Below are 22450 nucleotides of genomic sequence, written 5' to 3'. Positions count from 1 at the left end.
TTGCGACATGTAAGGACCAGAGTGAGGTTTAACGTTTTTCAATGGTTACTGTTTCATAATTTTTTTGAGGATGTATGGAGGTATGAGACATTATTAAACATGTCCCTTTCGAAACATAGGCTCTCACGCCTTCACAGGTCAGTTCAGAGTTGGGCTTCTGAAATATTTTTAATTTGATTAGTAGATGCTGTATAGACCCATAAATGTTTTATTTTATTTTATTTTTTTAATTTATTTTGAGAGAGAGTGCGTGCATGTGAGCGGGGAAGGGGCAGAGAGAGAATCCCAGGCGGGCTCCACACTGTGTTGGAACCCAATGCAGGGCTTGAACCCATGAACCGTGAGACCGTGACCTGAGCTGACACTTCACCGACTGAGCCACCCAGGCGCTCCCGACCCATACTTAAAATCTTCACTAAAAGCCTGGGAGGTGGCTGGGAGGTGGGTGTGGTCTACCTTCTTTGAGAGGCGAACCAGGGCAGGCAGTGACCTTGTGAAACCTACCCGCCCCTCCCATCAGAGACTGGTGGAGCCCTTACTCCCAACTCCATACAGGTCTGATTTCACAGACTGTGATTTTGACAATTACCCATCCTGGCTGATTACACACAACGGTGACGTTTAGACTGCGGATGCGTCCAGGAACTTCTTTATGCTTTGCATCAAAGGCAGTCTTCTAACAAACAGTTAAATAAGCCTCATCGCCACAGTGGGGAAGCCTTCTAGATGGGGCTGGTGCGTCCCTGGTGAGACTGGGTCATGTGGTTTTCCGGGACCGCCTGGCCCTCGAGAATTGGGCGCATGTGTCACACGTGCTGTGGCCGCACGTGTTTCCCACAGGCCTTCTGTGCTGCGGTGGCAACCAGTTCCTCTCCCCTGCGCAGCTGCTTCCGAAGTACTTGGGCCACACAAGCACACAGGTAAGGGCCACGTTTTATAGGAATCTCAAAACCTACAAAATATGCACACCTCGAAATTTCAGGTATGCGGTGTCAGTGTAACTATAAGTGAAATTCCTTTTTGTTTCTAAATGTATTTTTCCCCTGGTACTACATCGATAAGCTCAAATAACAAAATACAAACCACCACGCAGAGGTAGACACCAAGAGATAATATTTCGATCCTTCCAGATTTTAGTCCTAGGAGTGAGTAGATTTATTAAAAAGAACAGAATTAGAACGATAGTGTTCTGGATCCATTTTTATTTATGGCCTCAGTGTTTTCCCCATGGTTTAAAATTTTCTTTTGCAACATGCTTAAAAGGGGCTGAAAAGTGTTATGTGTGGGTAATACCAGAAGTGATCCCATCCTGTTACTTGATAGACCTAATCCTTTTTCAGTTCAGTTAGTACCTCTCCAAATCAGGCCACGGTGATGGGAGAGTATTAAAATAAACATAATTGCCAAAAGCTTTCCTGCGTCCTGTAAAATAACTAATGATGGTTAAGTCTAGGGGATGAGGGGCGCCTGCGTGGCTCAGTCGGTTGAGCGTCCAGCTTCAGCTGAGGGTCATGATCTCGCAGTTCGTGGGTTCAAGCCCCACATCCGGCTCTGTGCTGACAGCTCGGAGCCTGGGGCCTGCTTCGGATTCCGTGTCTTCCTCTTTCTCTCTGTCCCGCCCCCCTCTCAAGCTCTGTCTCTCTTTTCTCTCAAAAATAAATAAACATTAAAAAAAAAAAAAAAAAGGACTCAGGGATGAGAAGACCCAGATGACATCTGCTGCCACATTGTGCAATGAACACAACTTGTAGATTTCCCAGTACAAATGCCATGCATGAAGGGAACACTGGGAATTCTCTTCTGACCCGGATGCTTTGCAGCCTGCTTTTTTCGTGCACCGAGGTGACCCACCTTTGACAAGTAACTGGTTTTTCCGTACTCACACGAAACTGTTCAACTTCTGATTTGCAGATATCTCGCCCTACCAGTTGCTTACTTTATTTGATGCTTCGTGCGCTAATTGAGCACGTCCCCCCTCTGTTTTTGGCTCTTTCGCATAGGTTACACCCTAGGGCAGACAGCTGCACTGACCTGAGGAAGCCGCAGGCATCCTCAGTGATGCTGCTTTTCCAGTTTCCTGGAGAGGCATTCACAGTGCGGTCCTGGCATGGTTTGTGAACCGGAGTTCTGTGTTCTGTGGGGAACGGGAGTCCTCCAGCTGGGATGGGTGACCGTGTAATGGAAGTACTCTGCCAGGAACAGGCTTCTGGGAAGCGGGGACCGTAATGTACTGTTCCTTGTGGTTCTCGTATAGACATCGTTCCGAGATTATCACCATCGCCATCATCGTCTCAACCAGGCCAGTGCTTTCCAGACATGGTTCCTTACTGCCCTTGGGATTCCGGTGTGCCTGGGGGCGGGGGTAGGGCTGCGGGAGGACAGGGCCTTCGACCTCCTGATTGTCCCATCAACCAACAGCTCGGCTTCCGTATGTTTCATACCTGAACCTCCACAAGGTTTTGTTTAGAGAAAGGATTCTGCTGCTCAAGGAAGTAAAGACTGAGGGTCACTGTGGCCTATAGAACTTATGAGAGGTTGGAAAATAGAAGGAAAATCGATGTTCACATAGTGAATCGATGTTCACGTTTCCCTTGTAGTGACACTGTGCTTCTTGGGTTTGGTACTTAACATAATCCCTCCAGTGGGAATTCCCATAGACCGAGCTAGTGGTTTCTGTAGACGTGTCTCAGAGGAAGTTCTAAGGTCAGCAGAGATGAAGGGGTAGTAGTCTTAACAAGCACCGGCAGTAGAATGAATCTTTAGCGATGGGTTCAGCAGATCGTGGTAATTGTAACTTCTTAGGAGCGTAGGAGACTGCTTTCTCTGGGAGGGTCGATGTGAATAGTAGGAAGATGTCCTTGCCGTCAGTGATGTGGTGCATGACATTGAGGCTGACAGTTTGTGAAATCTTCATGACTCTTTCTAGATTCTTTTAAAACATTTGGGTGGGCTGTCCTAAATTGAAGATTGATATCGATGAGTCCCAGAACTGACCACTCCTGAATCAGTAACTTTAGCTGCGTTTGGGCCACAGCTCACTTGACTAAGTCAGGAACTTCCCTAAAGACTTTTGTAACCAGGGGAGAATGAGGACCTAAGGAATTTACGGTGTCTAATTCACAGTTGGCGCTCAGAATCCTTAGCCAATGGTTAAAAATATTAACTGATTACAGGATGGTTGAGGCAGGAATGTCCATATCTGAAGATCTTCACCTGAATACGTATTTGGTTATTCAAATGATGAGATTAGTTTTGTGAAAACTGGAGAGAAAATTCTTGCTTATCTCTATCAAAAAAGGGGTAAGTTATGCCCAATTTGCAAATGTAACAGGTGCATTAGAGTCAAATAGGGTCTGAGCTATCTACATACTTACCACCACAGCTCCTGGCCTATTTCCTGCCATGATGTAGGGCTTTATTTTCTGTGTACTGTACAAGCCACTGCATGTGAATGAGTGGTACACCCGGACTTGTGCAGAACTACAGCCCTGCATATATCCATCCATCCACCCACCCATCATCCATGCATCCATCCATCCACCGACCCACCCACCCACCATAGCCATCCATCCATCCACCTACCCATCATCCATCCATCCATCCATCCATCCATCCATCCATCCATCTATCCATCCATCTATCCACCCATCCACCTACCCACCATAGCCATCCATTATCTACCCAGCCACCCACCCACCCTCCATCCATCCATCCATCCATCCATCCATCCATCCACCCACCCATCCACCTACCCACCATAGCCATCCATCCATCCACCTACCCATCATCCATCCATCCATCCATCCACCCATCCACCTACCCACCATAGCCATCCATTATCTACCCAGCCACCCACCCACCCTCCATCCATCCATCCATCCATCCACCTACCCACCATAGCCATCCATTATCTACCCACCCTCCATCCATCCATCCATCCACCCACCCACCCACCCACCATAGCCATCCATCCATCCACCTACCCATCATCCATCCATCCATCCATCCATCCATCCATCCATCTATCCACCCATCCACCTACTCACCATAGCCATCCATTATCTACGCACCCACCCTCCATCCATCCATCAATCCATCCACCCACCCACTCACCCTCCACCTATCCATCCATCCATCCATCCATCCATCCATCCATCCAATAGCTGTTAAGCATCTCTGCTTTGTATCACACACTTCCGGGTACAAGCCTACAGTGGTGAGTAGTGCAAACAAGATCCCTTTTCTCGTGGAGTGTATAATCTAGTGGGAGCGGGTCAGGGTGATTCAGGGAGACAAGTGATACAGAGATAGATAAACAAGACTATTTCTGACACGGATAAGTGCTGTGAGGAAAATAAAACAGGGTAACAGAATTTTGGTGTAGGATAGACTGTTGTGAATTGGATCTAAAATGTACGACTTGTGTCTTGTTGGCTATTTACTTCTTGTACTACCCGTATTTTTATATTCACCGACTGTCTTCAGTAATCCTGAGAGGATGTGAGATCCCTCTGTGTTTTTTTGTGGGAACTAAGCTGTTTCTCAAGGGGCCAGCATTCAGTGGTGGAAACTGAGGTAACTTGGTTGTTAAAGTAGTTTCTGGAACTAGAACTAAAATGCTTAGTTGCTGACCCATAACATATAAAAAGAAATTTCAGATCCATCCCGGGAAGAAGTGTAATCTACTGGTCACAAGGGGGAAGATAGAGAGTTAGACTGATTCTCTCTTTAAGCGGCTTCTTGCTGCCTGTGTTCAATGGGTCACTGAATCTCACTGATTTGTTTCCTTTGCAGTGTCCCTCTCCTTGCCTGCCTTATTTTGTCTCTTTTCATCAGCTTGTCCCCACTCTGGTAAGGTCCTTGTTCCTGTAGGCTGGTCTTCTTAAATGGCCTTCCCCTGGGTGTCTCGGCCTCTGGTCCAGCTGACAGTTTAGTTTTTCTGATGCTGCATTCATAATTCTGTTCCTGTCTTTAGAGCCTTTCGGGATGACTGTCCCCTTGTTTTGTGATAAAAGCCAGACTCACTGGCTTGGCATTGGAGGCCCTCAATGATCTGGCTCCAGTCCATCTTTCCAGCCTCATTCCTGCTCTTGCCTAATGCAGACCTTTGGTTCCACCCAGATGTTCTGCCCCCTTTGTGCCTTCGCTCAAGCTGCTCTGTGAGACTCATTCCTTCCATTTTGTGTCTGCTTGACTCCCATGTGCTGTTCTACATCCAATTCAAATAGATCAGCTTTCTCTTTCGGGCCACTTTAAAGATTCTGTTTTGTCTTTGGTAGTCCTGGTTTGTTTACGTCCAAGTGGGGAGTTCTCTTTCCTTTCCTTTTCCTGATTATGATTTTTTAGATTTTTCTGAATCTGAAGATTGAAGTTAGGAGAATTTTACCATTATTTATCAGAATAATGCCTCCTCCTCATTTTTTCCAAGAAATTCCACGAGACACATTACACAATCTCACTTCCTGGTCTGTGTCCCTTTTTTGTATTCTTGTTATCTTTGTCCTTGTGTGTCCATTTCTGGACTGTTTCTTGGCATTTTTGTCTTTTGGTTCACCAATTTTTTCCCCCAGTTTATTTTTAATCTGTTCAGATCGTTCTTTGTAAGAAAGGGATTTTTATACTTTCAAATTTTATTTTATTTTAGTTTTTTTCTATCTCACTGCTTTATCTCCAGAGCCTAGAGAAAGGTGCAACGTCTAGTAACATAGGTGCTCAGTAAATATATGTGGTTTTTTTTTTTTTTTTATTTTTAACTGTTATTTTTGGTCCTCTCGTAAGTTAACTTGGTAATATTTTTTTATTAAAAAAATTTTTTTTACTGTTTATTTTTTGAGAGAGAGAAAGAAAGACAGAGGGGGGCAGAGAAAGAGGGAGACACAGAATCCGAAGCAGGCTCCAGGCTCTGAGCTGTCAGCACAGAGCCTGATGCGGGGCTTGAAGTCATGAACCATAAGATCATGACCTGAGCCAAAGTCGGATGCTTAACCGACTGAGTCACCCAGGTGCCCCCAACTTGGTAATATTTTTTAAATAAAATTATACTCTTTTTCAAACTTCTCTTATTTATTGAGATATATTAAATATGTTTATTTTATGTCGGCTTCCAGTATTTGAATTTCCAGTATATGAAGTCTTTTCAGATGGGATTCATTCGCCTGTGTCCATTGGCACTCACTCATGGTGACTTACTTCCTTGTGTGCTTGTGCCCTATTGACTGTGAGCTCATGTTCATTGGAAGTTTTATCTGTGCAGGTTCTTTAAGACCTAGATCCAAGTATTTATACTTGTTTCTGCCGGGTACCCGTAGACATGTCAATTACATTCCCTGCTCGACGTTTTTTGAATTTGGAACTCAAAACAACAGAGTACTACTTGTTGGTTATGAATTCTCAAGTGGGATTTTCCATCTCACCTCACCCCTGTCCCCAAATGTACTCGCTTTAAAAAGAAGTCACCCGTGGGACTCCTGGTGGCTCAGTCGGTTAAGCATCTGACTTCAGCTCAGGTCATGATGTTGCGGTTCACGGGTTCGAGCCCCACATCGGGCTCTGTGCTAACAGCTCGGAGCCTGGAGCCTGCTTAGGATTCTGTGTCTCCCTCTCTCCCTGCCCCTCCCCTGCTCATACTCTGTCTCTTTCTCTCTCTCAAAAATAAATAGACGTAAAAAGAATTAAAAAAAAAAAAAAAAAGAAGTGACCTGTATCCTGAGGGCATAGTTCTGTGAGGCCCAGTGCGATGCAGGAATCTGTTCAACTCCCCCTGAGCTGTCCTGGGGTCTGTCTCCTCCCCTGTTCCATGTAGTGATTAGAATGGAGGGTCAGGGTGACCGAGGTTCTTGTCTTGGTACTTTCCCATTTCCCAGATTCCCCACTTTTACTATCTCTTACTTGACTGTCATCTCACCGGTGCATTTAAAAAGATGTTGTATTTTCTTCTTCTTCTTTAGTTATTTTTGTCTCGGTGAGGGGGGTAGTTTAAGGTATCTGTTGTGTCATTCTGCGGAAAGGAAAGATCTGTTTTTGTTGCTTTGGTTTTAGTAAGTGCCTTTAATAGATAAAGTGGAAAGACATTTAGGGCAGAGCTCAAAGAATTATTAAAAATTGAGGTATAATCCCAGTTTCTCCTTTAGAGGGTCTGCCATACACTGTTGGATTAGGTCAGCAGTGAGGTGGAAAGTAATACCTTGTAATATGCTTCTGAGTTCCATAGACCTTGATGTCTCTGAGACATTACTTATTGAAATGAAGATTCATTTTTGTTCATTGAGTTGGTTAATTGTCTAATGTTTTACTATGTAATATAATTTTACCTTTTTAAAAAAAGTTTATTTATTTTGAGAGAGAAAGAGAGCGAGTGAGGGAGGGGCAGAGAGAGAATCCCAAGCAGACTTCTCTGCAGTGTCAGCACAGAGCCTGACGCAGGGCTCAAAACTCGCGAACCTGAGCCGAAACCAAGACTTGGACGCTTAACCAACTAAGCCACCCAGGCCCCCCTAATTTTACCTTTCTGAGTGAGCTGTGATTCCTGGGTAACTCCTCTAATAGAGGGGGGCGTTATTTGTTATATTTTTGTTATGTGCTGTCTGCCAAGGGTCCACATGCTGGCGTCCTGAGAGCCTCTGACGTACCTTGGTCTGTTTACTCAGTGTTAACACTTCATTCGATTCTAATTCAGAATATTATTCGTAAGTGAAAATAGTTGGAAGTAGTAGACTGTGCCGGTGATATGAACAAGAAACCAGTCAAGAAGAAATTGTGAATGTTACAGTTTTTTTTTTTAACGTTTATTTATTATTGAGAGGCAGAGAGACACAGAGCATGAGCGGGGGAGGGGCCGAGAGATGGAGAGACACAGAATCTGAATCGGGCTCCAGGCTCCGAGCTGTCAGCACAGAGCCCGACGTGGAGCCCGAACTCACAAACTGCGAGATCATGACCTGAGCCGAAGTCGGCCGCTCCACCGACTGAGCCAGCCAGGCGCCCCAAATGTTATGGTTTTATATGCACAGTATGTAGACCTGCAGAGTCAGTTTTATGATTTGAAAATCCAGTCGGCTCTCTACTCGGGGAGTTCCCCGAAACAGAGGTGTGGCAGCAAGAAGCTTCGCCATCTGACAGAGATATGTGACATGTGCTCCCGACCCTGCGTGGACCACACACTCTGTTGTGAGCTGTCATTTTCTCTTTTTGAGAATCCCATCTTAGATTAGTTTTGCTGAAAGGGACCTGCTCTCTGGGTTACTGACCTCCCGTGTGTGGCCTCGATCTGCCTTGCCCACGTTCGATAACAGTGTCCCGGAATCACCAATGTATCTGGCATGACTTAAGCCAATGAATAATTTTTTACACGTGTGTTATGGTGCTAAGCAAATGTTGAGTGGAATAAAAGTTGATTTAAATTGGTAGAAAGCTCAAGTGCTGATGACAGAGCAGGGATAACAGTTGCCCGGTACAGCTCTGTATTTTGAAATCTTGAAAAATTAGTCGTGTGCTTTAAATATTTGCCACGAAAAAAAGCAGAAATGTGATATGGTGAGCATGCCCGCTGCATTAATAGCCTGTTCGGTCAGCCATAGACTTTTATGTAAGATCATATGATGGTTATACATTTTAAAATTGTTATTTCAAGGGCTTAGAGGAATTAATCTTTGTTACGGGTTTGTTTGTTTTTTTTGAGTAACTGATTAGGAATTTTAATTTTATAAAACATGTTCACATAACGGATCTTCACATTGAGTCACAAAGAAATGGCTGTTTGTTTGTAAAATACTGTCGTGTTTACTCTGAATCGGCATTGGTGGAAATAGTTTCGAAGGTGGAAAATGGTTTGCGACCCACGTCATAAATATTTTTAGGCTGTTAAATTATTTAAACAGAGCATTCACTATTTATTTTTTGCTCAAAATTTGATTGCACAGACTTTTCTCAGAGTTTTCCTGTCCTTCTCTGTTGTATTTTTCATGCAGTGAATGCATTTCTGAAAATTGTATCCACGATATTTTAATTTTTGTTTATGTTTTATTGTTTCTATTTATTATTTATTTAGCAGAGGAGAGAGACAGAGAAGGGGAGAGAAAGAGAAAGGGAGAGAGAGAAAGAGAAAGATCTCCAGCAGGCTCCACGCTCCGCACGGAGCCCAACATGGGGCTCGATCCCATGACCCTGGGATCACGATCTGGAGCTGCAGTCGAGAGTGGGACGCTCAACTGACTGAGCCACCGAGGCGCCCCTTAATGATATTTTTTGTACAATAAATTAATTTAGGTTGACAAGGAAAGTTCATAAATTTAAAGGGACTTCTTAAGAAATCCTTTAGTAAAATGAAGAAATCTTTTTTGATATGGAGAAGTCTTTTCTCTTTTTATGCAGGGGTTTTTAATCTTGGACCATTCCTTTGATAATTTCTTTATATCACCTGCAGAGATGTGTTGGCTGTCTTTGTTTTGACTGTATATATTTATTTCTCCCTGTATTGATTTAGGAACGAAACCATAGTGGAAGCAAAAATTACATAAGCAATAGCTCATTTGCAGAATCTTTTTCTTCTAAAATGTTTGGTGGAAAAGTGTTTAATTATTAATGCATTCACTTACAAACTCCCACACCGCCAGAAAAGCCACCTTTAAGGAAAATATTTGAAGGCATGATTATTGTCCTGACATTGTCACATTCCATTGTTTTTCTCTTCTGTCAAAATGAGTGAATCGAAATGAAATAAAACTGAGTGATCTTTCTCAGCGATGGGGCCCAGTGGTTGGGGGTGAGTAGCTGGGGGTAAGGAACACGTAACGAACACCCACTCGCAATCCAGGGTCTGTTTCCAAACTCTGTCCTGTCATAAACTTAGTTTCCTGTGAAGAGTGTGTGAAGTTCTTAGCCTTGTCGGGTAGGATAACCCAGAACAGTCTCACCGCACGGATTTATAGCTGTTATTTCCGCTTTACTCCTTAGCTCCTTAATCAGCTGTCCTGTGTCGTCTCTGACGTTGTTTGCTTTATATAAAAAGTACTCTGTGAACAGTTTCGGATAGTCTCTTCTCTAAACATAGTATCATCTGCAGGGTGCCTTTTTTTTTTTTAATGTTTATTTATTTCTGAGAGGGAGAGAGAGAGGGAGACACAGAATCTGAAGCAGACTCCAGGCTCCGAGCTTTTAGCATAGAGCCCGACGTGGGGCTCAAACTCCTAAACTGTGAGATCGTGACTGAGCTGAGGTTGGATGCTTAACTGACTGAGCCACCCAGGCACCTCCCGTGCCTCTGTATCTATCCTAAGTCCTAGATCACTAATAAAAACCCTGGGACTTTGTAGGGATTTTCAAGAGCTTCCTTCATTCACCAAAGTTTTGGTGTCACCCTTACCTTCTAGGCCCTCCTTTAGATACTTCCCCAAACCTCAACCTTGGAGCTTACGGCCTGATGGAGGAGAGACTTTGGATGAACTAGATACACGAGTTAAGTGCATGTGTGCTAGGTGATCAGAGTTCCGGCCAAACTATAGCTGAGAGCGGGGGTGGGAGTGTCAGCGTGAGTGTGTGTGCACGTGTGTGCACGTGAGCTCGCCCAGGGGTGAGTGTCGGGAGGGCAGGGCAGGCCTCAGTGAGAAGGGCACGGAGGAGGAGGGAACGAGTCTGCTGTGTCGGGGCAAGAAGACGGACACCCACATGCTCCCCTTATCCCAGATCCAGGAAACCAGGCTCAGCCTGGTGTCAGGAGACAGCACCTAGGCACAGATCGCTGTTCAAACCGGGATTTGTCACAGCCCCCGCCCGCCCTGTCCACCACCCGGCTGACTTCAAAGGCAACTTTTTGTTCATCTTAAGAACCTTCCTGGCTCCTAGCAAAGTGTGTTCTCCATCACCAGCACTGAGGATTGAACCGTGTCTGCTCTCGAGCAAAAGTCACGAGGAAGGGGCGAGGTAGATTCGTTTTCTCTGCTCAGCTCGCAGAGCCCCACGTTTATAGCCTCCTTCCGCGAGGCTCTGAAGAAGGTTGAGAAATAACTTCTGGGAACTACCATTTCTGCTTTTCCTTTTCTCTATTTAAAGGCTGTTAAAAATTACTTTGCGTTAAAAGTATTTTCGTTCTTATTTTATTTGGGACGTTTCAGAAGAGTGCAGTTGTAGTTGTGTAAAAATTGACAGAAGTTGTAGCTTACAGGGACAGCAGTGTCAGAGATGGTGACAGTGACAGGGACTCCATCCCCTGGAGATGTTGCCTCCTTTCTTGTGTATGAGGAGCCGGGAAGAGGCAGGTTGCTGGGATCGTCGGGTCCAGTGTCACGTTTAAGTCAGAACTGGTAGCAGGTTAAAGGAAGGCACCCCATGGGCTTGGTGAGGGATTGCCTGGTCCCGAGCACCTCTTCCCCACTCCTGTCACAGCCCTGGGGGAGGGACAGCGAGTGACTGGCCCCTGTGGACGTCCTGCACGGTCCAGCAGGGTTTTGGGGTGCTGTCATGATAGGGGTCCCTACGTGCTGCTCTTCTTTCTTGCTCGAAATGAAGGAAAAATCTCCTTTCTCTTTTTGGAGAACATACTTGTCAGCCAATGTGCTGTGTATTGTTTCGTGACTTTGGTTTTAACGACTCTTCAGTGTCCCCAGCACTCGTTCTCAGAATCCTGACCAGAATGATTCGCTGTGGGGTTTTCCAGTCAGGCTCAGTGAATTTCAGCGGCAGGCAGAGCCTAGCTTGGTGTAACTGCTAACATCACGGTGTTGTTCCCTCTCGGAGCCAGTTTGTGCCAATGACAGTTAGTGTGTTAGCTGAGGCTTTGGAACGCAGACTGAGTAGACCAATCGCTTTCCTTTGTGCTGGCCATGCGTTCTTTTCTACTTAAGATTTAAGTACGTGAGGGGTTAGGATGGGACTGAACTGGTTCCAGAGCCATTGCAGGGGCGGGGGGCGGAGGTGGGGGGGAACGCTCGTGGCCCGAAGATGTTGGCGCATTTCCAGGGAATTGTGAGCACTGCTCTTGGGAAGACGTAAAGGTTGATGGCTTGGTGCCCTGGCTCCAGAGGGGCTCAGTCCACCAGGTGCTGTCTCCTTGCACTGGTAGCCTTTGTCACGGTGCTGCTTCCCCAGATTTATGGTTTCTCCTTCCAAGGGCTGGTTTCCATGTGGGCCTCCTGGCCTCTGCCTCGTCAATTGCGCCCTTGGTTTCTGATGCTGTCTGGGCCGGCGTCTCTGTTCATCTGCTCTAACGACCGGCCTGCGTGCCTCCTACAGAGGCCCCGATCTGGGTCCTGGGCTATGGCCCTGAGCCAGACAGCGTCCCTCCTCTCATTGCATCCGGAGCGGGGAGAAGAGTCACATGTGCCAGGTACTGGTGAGTTTTAGGAGGGAAAAGAAAGCAGGGCAAGCGCGTGGAGGGACGGTCAGGATGGCATCTTTGATGCAGGGGTGTCAGTGCTCGCTGGGGGGCAAGCCGCAGTCCCGGCGTATCTGACGGAAGTGTGTTTGAGGCCCAAAACCCGCAGTCGCAAAGACCCTCCTCCAGAAGAGCCTGCACTGGTGCCAGCCAAGGGGCCGGCGTGGCTGGACAGGAGTGAGCGAGGGGGGCAGTGAGGTGCGGGTTCAGGGAGGTAGTGAGTCCGGGCCCCACCGCACGGGGCCTCTACTCTTGGTCTCAGTGTGGCCGGAAAGTACCTGAGGCCGTGAGCACAGGAGCGCCGTGATCGGACTCAGGCTTCAAACGTTCTGGCTGCCGTGTGAAGGGCGTGACATAGGGGACCCGGGGGGGAGGCGCAGAGGCCAGTTAGGAGGCTCTTGCCGGAGTGCAGGCCAGCCAGGGAAGCTTGGATAGGGAGCGGGGAGTGAAGGGTGAGCAGGACGTGGTCCGATTCTGGGGATACTCCTGAAGAAGGCTCACAGAATTCGGGTGTGGTCAGGTGTGGATTTGGGAGAAAGAGGCATTCAGGATTTCTCCAGAGATTTTGACCTGAGCTGCCGGTAGGTCGAGTTACCATTTACGGAGATGTGGGAAACATGCAGGAAGAAAATGTTGGGGTTGTGGGGGGCGGGCAAGTGCGTATGAGTTCAGGTACATAGCTTTTGGATATCGAAGTGGGCATACTGAGAGGGTGGTTGGCTGTCTGAACCTGAAGGCTCAGAGAGCCCCCCTGGGGTTACCTTTTCACTGGCAGTTGTCCTTGGAGGGATGGTACTTAAAACCAGGGGCTCGGATGAGGCCACCCGAAGGGGTCCTTGGGCCTGTGTAGGGGTCTGCAGAGTCCAGACTTTTTACAGCAATCCTAAGACCTACAGTAGAGCTTGTCAGAGGCTGTGTGGGACGTCACAGCAGACTGAATGCGGACACAGACCTGGGAATCAGCCGTTTTCCATTAAGCTGGATATGAAAGGGATTTTCAAGAATGCAAATCACTGCCACTCTTCTTCCAAAATACATGTTTTGTCGTTTTGGAAAATACATTTTTCATTAGAATATGTTACTTTTGTTGGCATGTAGTGGGCTTAGCGTTGCTTTTCGATGAATTACTAAATATTTAAAGATTTTCTCAGTTTTCCATCCCAGTAACTATCTATGGATATAAGGCCGCTACACACACGAGCTTTTAGAGCTCCTTAGTGGTTTCTAAAAGTGTGAAGAGGTCATGAGATCAAAGCGTTTGAGGACCGCCGACTTAGAGGGGAAATGATAACAGAGGAGACTTGGAGAATTGAACTGAGTGACCCTTTTGGTGCTTGCAGAGATCAGGAAGAGCCCACAAAGGAGAGAGAAAAGGAACTGCCGGAGGGAAGGGCGGTGGAAGCGAGCTCGGGGTTCTGGGGGCCAAGTAAGGCGCGGGTTTGGAACAGAAGCCAGAGGTCACCTGTGTCGCATGCTGCTGCTAAGTCGTATTAAAGGAGAACGAGAACTGACCGCTGGCTTTGGCCGTGTTGGAGGTCACTATTGATTTTGAAATGGCTAATTCCAGCAGAGGGGACAAGAGTAGGCTCCGGAGAAGGGAAGTGATTTGTATCACAGTTGGGTTCCTCAGGGTGGAAACTGACCTAGACCCTCTCTTCATTTTGAGCCTGGCCTTCAGACTGACCTTGCGTGGGAACCCACCCCAGGCAGACCAGCTGTGTGGCTGGAACAGAGGATGCGGGCACATACCAGACAGAGTTGCCTAATCCCATTTGCAGTGGGTAGGATCTGTTTTTTTTTTAAGAGGTGTATATAATATGGGCTGTACCAGTTTCCATTCCCACCAACAATGTAAGAGGGTTACCCTTTCTTCACATCCTTGGGGTTTACATAAAAACTTTAAAAAAAAAAAAAGGTATATGGGTTGTTTTTCCTTGAGCTAAGAAACACGGTTATATGGAGTTAGTTACCAAATAAGTTTTCCTTTCTTAAAATTATTGTGTTCTTCCAGAGGAATGACAGGATTCTTTGTATTTCTTGTATATTATTGGTCAGTATCAGAATCAGCATTCTGATGGATATAATGTGGTACTTTGTGGTTTCCTATGATGATAATGATGTTGAAAATTTTGTCATATGCTTCTTGGCCATTCCTGTGTCTTGTTTCATGAGGTAATCGAGTCAGGTCTTTTGCTTTTTTAAAAAGCTGGACCGTGTGACTTTTTTATTCTTAACTTTTTATGCTTTTTAGTTCTTGAAGTACAGCTGTTCTTTATATATTTTAGATATGAGTCCTTTGTCAGATATGTGTAGTGTGAGTATTTTCCAGTTGGTGGTTGTCCTTTTATTTTCTTAACCGTGTCTTTCAAAAAGCAGAAGTTTTAATTTTGATGAAGTCCAATTTGTTGTTTTGTTTTGTTTTTCTTTTATCCACAGTGCTTTGCCTGCTCCATGGTCACAAAAATACTCTCCTGTCTTCCTGCATTATAGTTTCAGCTTCTATGGTTAGTTCTATGTGAGGTGTAGAGGTAAGGATTCATTCATCTTTCCATGTGGATATTTATTTGTTTCTGCCCAATTTGTTGAAAAGGCTATTCGTATACCCACTGAATTATTTTGGTATCTTGGTCAAAAAGAATCAGTTGACCATAAATGCATACATCTGTTTTTTTAATGTTTATTTTTGAGAGAGAGAGAGCGCGAGCAAGCAGGGGAGGCGCAGAGAGAGAGGGAGACACAGAATCCGAAGCAGGTTCCGGACTCCGAGCGATCAGCACAGAGCCCGACGTGGGGCTCGGACTCAGGAACCGTGAGATCATGACCTGAGCCGAAGTCGGACGCTTAACCGACTGGGCCACCCAGGCGCCCCTTTATTTCCTTTATTCTTGAAGGGTTTTTGTTGTGCATAGAATTCATAGAAAAGTTTCTCTCCCCCCACCCTCCCCTAGTTCTTTTAGGATGTTATTGGCTGTCATTTGGCCTCCTATTTTTAATGAGCTGTCTGCCATCATTCGTATTACTTCTCTGTGTCTTGTCTTCTCTGGTTACATCTACACATCTTCGTTGTTGTTATCTTTGGTTTTCATGACTGGGCGAGGTTTTCTTGTGGTTAACTGAACATCCTACTGTGGTACATTGCTGTTTTCGCTCAGTTCTGAAAGTCTCTGGCCTGTGTGTCTCTACATATATTTTTCCGCCCCATTCTCTAGACTGGCCTTTAACTTGTAAATTAGACCACTTAGAGCTCTTGGAGGCTCTTTGTAAACCCTTGTTTTTCTCTCCTTGCTTCAGCCTGGACGGTTTATATTGATGTAACTTCAAGTTCACCAGTGCCTTTGCATTATTGTGTCCAAGCTGATAATCTGTTCATCTAATCCAGTATTGTTTATTTCAGACATTGTAGTTTTCAGTTCTAGAATTTCCATTGGTTCTTTCATTTTTGTCTTAATCTCTCTTCGGAAACTTTCCATTTCTTTATCCGTTCTGTCATTCTCCGTAAATTCTTCAGTATATTTAGCATTGTTATTTAAAATCCTTGTCTTCTGATTCCATTTTCTGGGTCATGTGTAGGTCTATTTCTGTGGACTGATTGGATTATGGATTTACATCTCCCATTTGTATTCATTTTTAATCGTATGGCAGGGCATTGCAGATGCTGTATTGTAAAGACATGAATTCTGTTATGTTCCCCCGAGGAACGTTGAGTTTGTTCAAACAGGCAGTTAAATTATTGGCAAATCAGCTCAAATATTACTTCTTATGCTTTGCTCTCTCTGTTTTGCCTGTACCTCCCAGGAAATGTCTTCTTGCCTTGGGAAGCCATCTTTGTGCCTTAAGCCAGGGTCCTTCCGTGCTTCCAGAGGAGCCCGAGGCCTTTCTCAGGCCCCCGGAGCTGCTAGGCAGCTGTTGGAACTGGTCAGCATCCTACAAATGTTTCAACTGTTGTTTTCCTCAGGATCCTTGGACTCATAGTTCTCAGTTTAGCCAACAAATGTGGAGCTTATTTGCAAATTTGGGACTTCACTCTCCATGGCTTCCTCATTTGGGGGACTTTCTTCCTCAATTTTCTGCCACCCTGGCAGGTCCGTATTCTGACCAACAAGGCTGTGGTTTGCTCTTTGAGTTCCATCTGCTGTGGCCCAGCATGGTTCCACTCTCATGGGATCAGCCGTATAAGTATAAATTATCACTGAGTGTGATTCTCTTCCTTGAAGGGCTGTAGATAGTTGACTTTTCTGCCTGGTTGTTTTCCACCACCTTCAAAGTTTATTTTATATCCGGCCACTGTTTATAATTGTTATTGGGTGGAGGTCAACTCTGTAATCAGAAAGCCAGTCTCCTAAAGAATTTGTTTTGTGTGGTTCATTTCAGTCCTTTATGAAGAAGGGTCAAACCTCTTTCATTTGGAGCTTCAAAATCTCTTCAAGTCATGTCTAATGGATGAAACTGTTGTTACTGGCCTATAGAGCGTTAACTACAAGACAGCATTTATGAGATACTTAGTGTTTATGAAAAGAAATGTAAGATATTAAAATATAATCCAAGATGGGAAGTGTGGTAATCGGTCTGATTTAGGCATAGGCTGATGTTTGATTACCACATGAATTGAAATTAAACATACTTAGTATATGTACTTAAAGACTCCAGTGTAAACATCGGAATTAAATTTCAGGTAACTGTGAGGACATTCCTAATGCCTGCCTGCCAATTTCTGACCTATATAAATAACCTTTAAGACAGGACATTGCACTTTTGAAGTTTCTTACCACCCTGAATTCATTTTGGTCACTGAAGTTGGCGAGGTAAGTTTGTGCAGTTCTCAGAGGCCAAGACCAGAGAGAAATTAGGCCAACTTAAAATATATCGTGCTCCAGGAAAAGTAAGAATGTAGTTAGAAGCTGAAATGAACACCTTCAGCATTGGTGTTGGTCCTGTTTTGCTTTTGTGTGGTGTTCACCATGGTAAGATGTATGGGCGTGACGATATTGGTAGGAATGCATCAACATTTAAGCAGGTCAGAATCAGTTTGTTTGTTTTTTTTTTACTCTATTAGCAACGCCCTATTAAATAATAACAGCATTGCCATGTTTTGCATTTTCTGTCTATATAATATTTCTTTGGAACAGCTTTGAAGAATTGTCTAATCAGATTTTTTGTTTGAGATTACTTAAAAAACTACAAAAATATGTGGTCATTGTACAAAAAGAAACAAGACCCTGTTGACCCTTGAACAATGTGGGGGTGGTTAGGGGTACCGACCACCTGCCACCCCAACACAGTTGAAAATCCACGTATACCTTTCGTTTCTCCAAAACATAACTACTGTTGACCGGAAGCCTTACCTGTAACTTAAACAGTAGCTTAACACGTATTTTGTATGTTGTATGTATTACATACTATATTCTTACAATAAAATAAGCTAGAGAAAAGAGAACGTTACTAGGAAACCCATAAGGAAGAGAAAACACATTTACTGTACTGAACTGTATTTACTGAGAAAGCCCACATGTACGTGGACCTGTGCAGTTCAGAGGGTCAACTGTACTGATAGATAAAAGGGAAGTCTATTAAGTTAACCCAGATCCCTCTACCGGGTACAACCACACTGTGGGGCGTACGTCATTTTAGCTACTTTTTCTGTTTTCATTGACACAAATGGCTTATAGTAGATGTATTTTAGAATCTGCCTTATTTCCCTCTTAGTTCAGACAGCTCTATATGTGTGCCACTGTCTGTGTTGTTACATGTGCCGTGTGCACGTATTGAAACGAAAAAGAAATTGTGCAGATGCTCATTTAAAATCCATCCAGGTAAATAGCTTTGAATTTTCCGGGGCCTAGGTTAAGCGACATTTTATCATCACCCAAAACCACATTTGTTTCCGTAACTGATAAGTGTGAGAGAAAACCTCTTTGCAGCTTCTACTTGAACACGCCTAGGAACAGGTTTCCTGCCCGTCCTCTGTTGAACGCAGGGCCACACTGCCTCGTGGCACGTGAACACTGTCCTCTCTCTGGCTTCATCACATGGTACATGGCACAGGCTGGATAAGTTCTAGAGCTGCTCTGCAGAATCGAGCTCTGCTAATTTGGTGATGACCAGGTGGGTCTCGGGGCAGAGCAGCATCTTGAAACACCAGAGCCTTCTGTTTAGTGCAGCTCTCGTCACCAGCCTCGTGTGTAGGTGTTGAACAAGGCAGCTTTCTGGAGTTCATGGTCAACAAGGGAGGCAGGCGTTGAGCTAGGAAGGAAGTGTCAGCATGCCAAGAGTAGTGAAGACGTTCAGTGTCAGGGGCGCGCAGGGCACCTTGACCTCATCTGGGGTGTTTGAGAAGAGCTTCTTGGAGGAAAAGGTGGTTAGATTGACCCTTGTGTGAAGAACAACAGTTAGGAAGGAAATGGCACAGGAAGTCAGAGTTTTCCAGGTAGGTGAGCTGGCCAAGATGGACGTCGGGATTCATTCGGCTGCCTCTCTTCCCGACAGTTTTCTTGTAGTTACTTTGGGAACGTTGGGGTGATATTTCCCATAATTGCCCGTATAAAATATGGCATCCGTGTTATTATGTGGTAAGACTGGGCTTACCTGTTCATGAGTCATAATCGACACAATATTTTACGGGTTGGTTCTTTGAATCTTAATAACTTGGGATGAGCTAATGCCGAACACACGCATCCCTCGAGTCTCTTCATCCAGTGGTCAGGCCGAGCGCCCACAGGACCGGTGCTTGTGGGGGTGGCCCCACGTGAGGGGACCGTTACGTCGCCCCAGGATTTTACGGCGGCTGTCGCATTTTGCCTTTGCTTCTTTAGTATCACCTCGGTTTTGTACGGAGGTCAGGTGGCCGTGGAGGCCAGGGGCTGGCAGACAACAGCAGGAAGTCCCAAGTCTGGCCTGACACCTGTTGTTATAAATATGGTTTTATTGGCACGTGGCCACGCCCACTCGCTTGCGTGTTATCGGTGATGCGTTCGCACGGTGATGACAGAGGTGAGTGGTTGCGGAAGGTTCTGTGCGCCCTGCACACTCCTCGGGCCTGTATGGAGAACGTTTGCTGGCCACTGGCCTAGGCACGATCCATAATCCAACGCCCCACAGTTTCTTCATTTTGGTGGGTGTTTATTTCTTCTCATGCTGTCCGTAGCCAGCCCGCCGTTTGTCCTTATTGTCCGGTTTTGCTCTTTCTTCTCTCCTTCCTGACCAGTTCCCGCAGGCTGAGCCAGTAACCGCGCGGCTGACATCACATGACCTCATGTCACAGCGCATCAGTGTCCCTCTTTGTTTTCGGCTCTTCTCTGCTTACGTTTTGTCCACTGCTCCGTCTCGGGAGCTCTTCCCATCATGTCTCGCTTCCTAGAGGCCTCGAGGAGGAAAGGCACAGATTGTGGCCCACGAAAACTGTTTGGGGCCGAGCCCTCCACTAGAAGGGAGCTTACCTGAGGCACGTCCCTGTGCTTCTCTGAATCCTCTGAACCTCAGGTGGTTTTTCTGGAAATGGGGCATCAGGGTGGTTGGGAGGACGAAGGGACAGAAGTGCTGTTGTGTCTGTGATTCGTCCTTCTCCGTAGGGCTGACCGTGCCGGGTGGCCGGCTTCCTTCCTGTTAGTACCTCTGGGAAAAAGAGAATGCTGGTTTTCAACTTATTGTGGAACAAATGCGGCCTGTTTTTATTTCGAGATTTTGGCTCAGGCAACACCAAGGAAACTATTCTTATTAAATACGGTGTGAGTAGGAAAGCACGAAGCTCATGTTATCTGCATTAAAGTACCTCCATCACACACGCGCACACAAACCAGTTTTCCTGAACGAAAGCCCTTTGAGTGTATTTTGAAAACCGGAAGCACTGCGTTTGGAGAGTACACGCAAGTTCAAGTGATAAGCCAGGGAATTAGAGCCCTTTTTATTCCCGGATGACAGAGCGTGGGTGGAAATTTTGTCCCCATCCTTGTCTGCGGTGGAAGTATCGTGCAGCTGATAAAAACTCAGGCTTTGCCAGGCCGGAGGCAGTATACGCCACCGGCATCCCTCGGCCGTCGTGTATGAATAACGCAGCGACTGACGCCCAGGAATTCTCGGCCACTTAGATTAGGGTGCTCCAGCGGCCAAGGTTGCTTGCGTGCGTTTCACGCATTTGGGAAGGAGATCGTGTTTTTAGATCTAACACAGAGAAGAAAGTAGAGGAATGACCTCGTCTTTCAGATGGCACCTGACGGCGAGGTAGAAGAGTGTTCTAGAAGGACGCACTCTGCAGACATGTTGTTGCACGAGTCGAGTCGCTTACGTACTCGCATCCCTTTGGGTTTCCTTTTCCATAAAAGAAATATTTACCTTTTTCCTCAAAGATCTTGCCACCACCCATTTGGGCTTTAGAACTGCCTTGTGTCAGGGTTTGTGAGGATGGACAGATGGGCTGGTGCCTCTGTTTCTCATCGGTCTTCGGACCGGCGGGCGGACCAGTGGTGGTTAGCCCTCCAGAAAGAGGTTTAATGAGAAGTAAAACCCAGCGGGTTTTCTTTCCCTTCTCCCAGGGAAGGTTCCAGATGGAAACCTGAGGCCACAGGGAGTAGGGGGTTCCTGCCAGCCCTCTGCTGAGTGGGTGGTCCCTGAATAACCGTGCCTGCGTTCTCAGTAACTCGGCCTCAGTTTCCTCTTCTGTCAAGCCAGGATAATGATAGCGTCCCCACTCCTCATGCCGTCGTCCGCGTCAGTGAGTTAGTGCGCGTGAAACATTTGGAAGAGAGGCCCGCGTGCGGTGAGCAGTTTGTTTTAGTTGCAGCAATATTTGTATCAGTAATACTCTGTCCGGGCGCTCACGTGCATTTAAAACATGCAGGTTGGATACCGTCCTGTCCAGGTAACACCCGTAGTGGGTTAAGTCCATGCCGAGGAGACAAGACTGCCAGCTCCAAGCGAGGAAATGAGCCTTTCGTTCTTCTTGCTTTGTTTTAAACACGTATTTATTCTTGGTCCTGAGGAAAAGATTAGGAAGGAGAATGGTGAATGAATGACCACCATTTTTTGTTTGTTTGTTTGTTTGTTTGTTTTAATTGCTTTTAGGCTGTGGGAAGGGTCCCGTGACGGGAGTTCTGGAGGGCTGTGACCTGGGGACAGCCGTCGCACCGCTTTGCTTTGGTAATGCCCGCTGCTGGGGTAGGGGCCGTGTCATCATGCACAAAAGCAAGCTGCTGCTTATTTTAAACACGGAAGTTTCTCGCAGAAAAGAGAACTCCGGTCTGCGTTCCTAACAGCTTCCCACACGTGAGGGGTCCCCCTGTCTGCGGTTGTCTGCTGGCTCAGATGAGGTCACTTCTGCCAGAGACACGAGGACACTCGACTTGCTTGGGTCAACGGCTCCCGACGCGCAGCCCGGAGCACAGCGCTCCGCCATCGGAGGGAAGCCCGGAGTGTCCGTGGGATGGGTCCGTGGGACGGGTCCGTGGGCTTCTTGGCGGGGCTGTGTGAGGCAGCGGGAGGGACACGCCGGCGCCAGCCGCTCTTCCCCACCTCGTGTGTATTTAAAAAGGAAAAGGGGCGCCTGGGTGGCGCAGTCGGTTAAGCATCCGACTTCAGCCAGGTCATGATCTCGCGGTCCGTGAGTTCGAGCCCCGCGTCGGGCTCTGGGCTGATGGCTCAGAGCCTGGAGCCTGTTTCCCATTCTGTGTCTCCCTCTCTCTCTGCCCCTCCCCCGTTCATGCTCTGTCTCTCTCTGTCCCCAAAATAAATAAACGTTGAAAAAAAATTTTTTTTAAAAAATACAAAGGAAAAAAGCAGATCATTGGTAAGAAAAGGCAGCCGACTTTAGGGGCATCTCCGTTTCCTCCGAAAACGCCGGGCCTCGCTTTGGGAAATGAAGCGCACGTTTAATACGAACGGGTCCTCGAGGTCGTTTCTTTCTCTTGCCACAGAGCTCGCTGTTTCCAAGTAGGAGCTTGACAGCGTCGTGGAAAGGCCTCTCCAGGCTTGTCCCTCACGGAATATCTGATCCCACTGACTTCGCTGTTCCTGGTTGAAGCTGGAGTCGGGTCGACGGGGGGACGAGGGGGCCGGGGAAACAGGAGGTCCGGGTTCCGCGCTTCTGAGTGAGCC

At 46.4% G+C, this 22450-nt stretch overlaps 1 protein-coding gene across 9 annotated transcripts in view; it reads left to right on the top strand.

The window, feature by feature from the left end:
* SGMS1 (sphingomyelin synthase 1) overlaps positions 1–22450 on the top strand; it is a 289510-nt gene that overhangs the window by 142379 nt on the left and 124681 nt on the right. The window contains exon 4 of one of the 9 annotated variants that reach the window (XM_045039867.1): positions 841–920. The exons of the other annotated variants lie outside the window; for them this stretch is intronic. The gene's annotated coding sequence lies outside the window, so the exon portion shown is untranslated. The remainder of the gene's footprint in view (positions 1–840; positions 921–22450) is intronic. 9 annotated transcript variants of the gene reach the window in all.

The sequence above is a fragment of the Felis catus genome, chromosome D2, assembly GCF_018350175.1.
Source record: "Felis catus isolate Fca126 chromosome D2, F.catus_Fca126_mat1.0, whole genome shotgun sequence".
Taxonomy (NCBI): domain Eukaryota; kingdom Metazoa; phylum Chordata; class Mammalia; order Carnivora; family Felidae; genus Felis; species Felis catus.
Note: the sequence above shows the minus strand (reverse complement) of the source record. Positions and strands in the feature narration are given on the sequence as shown.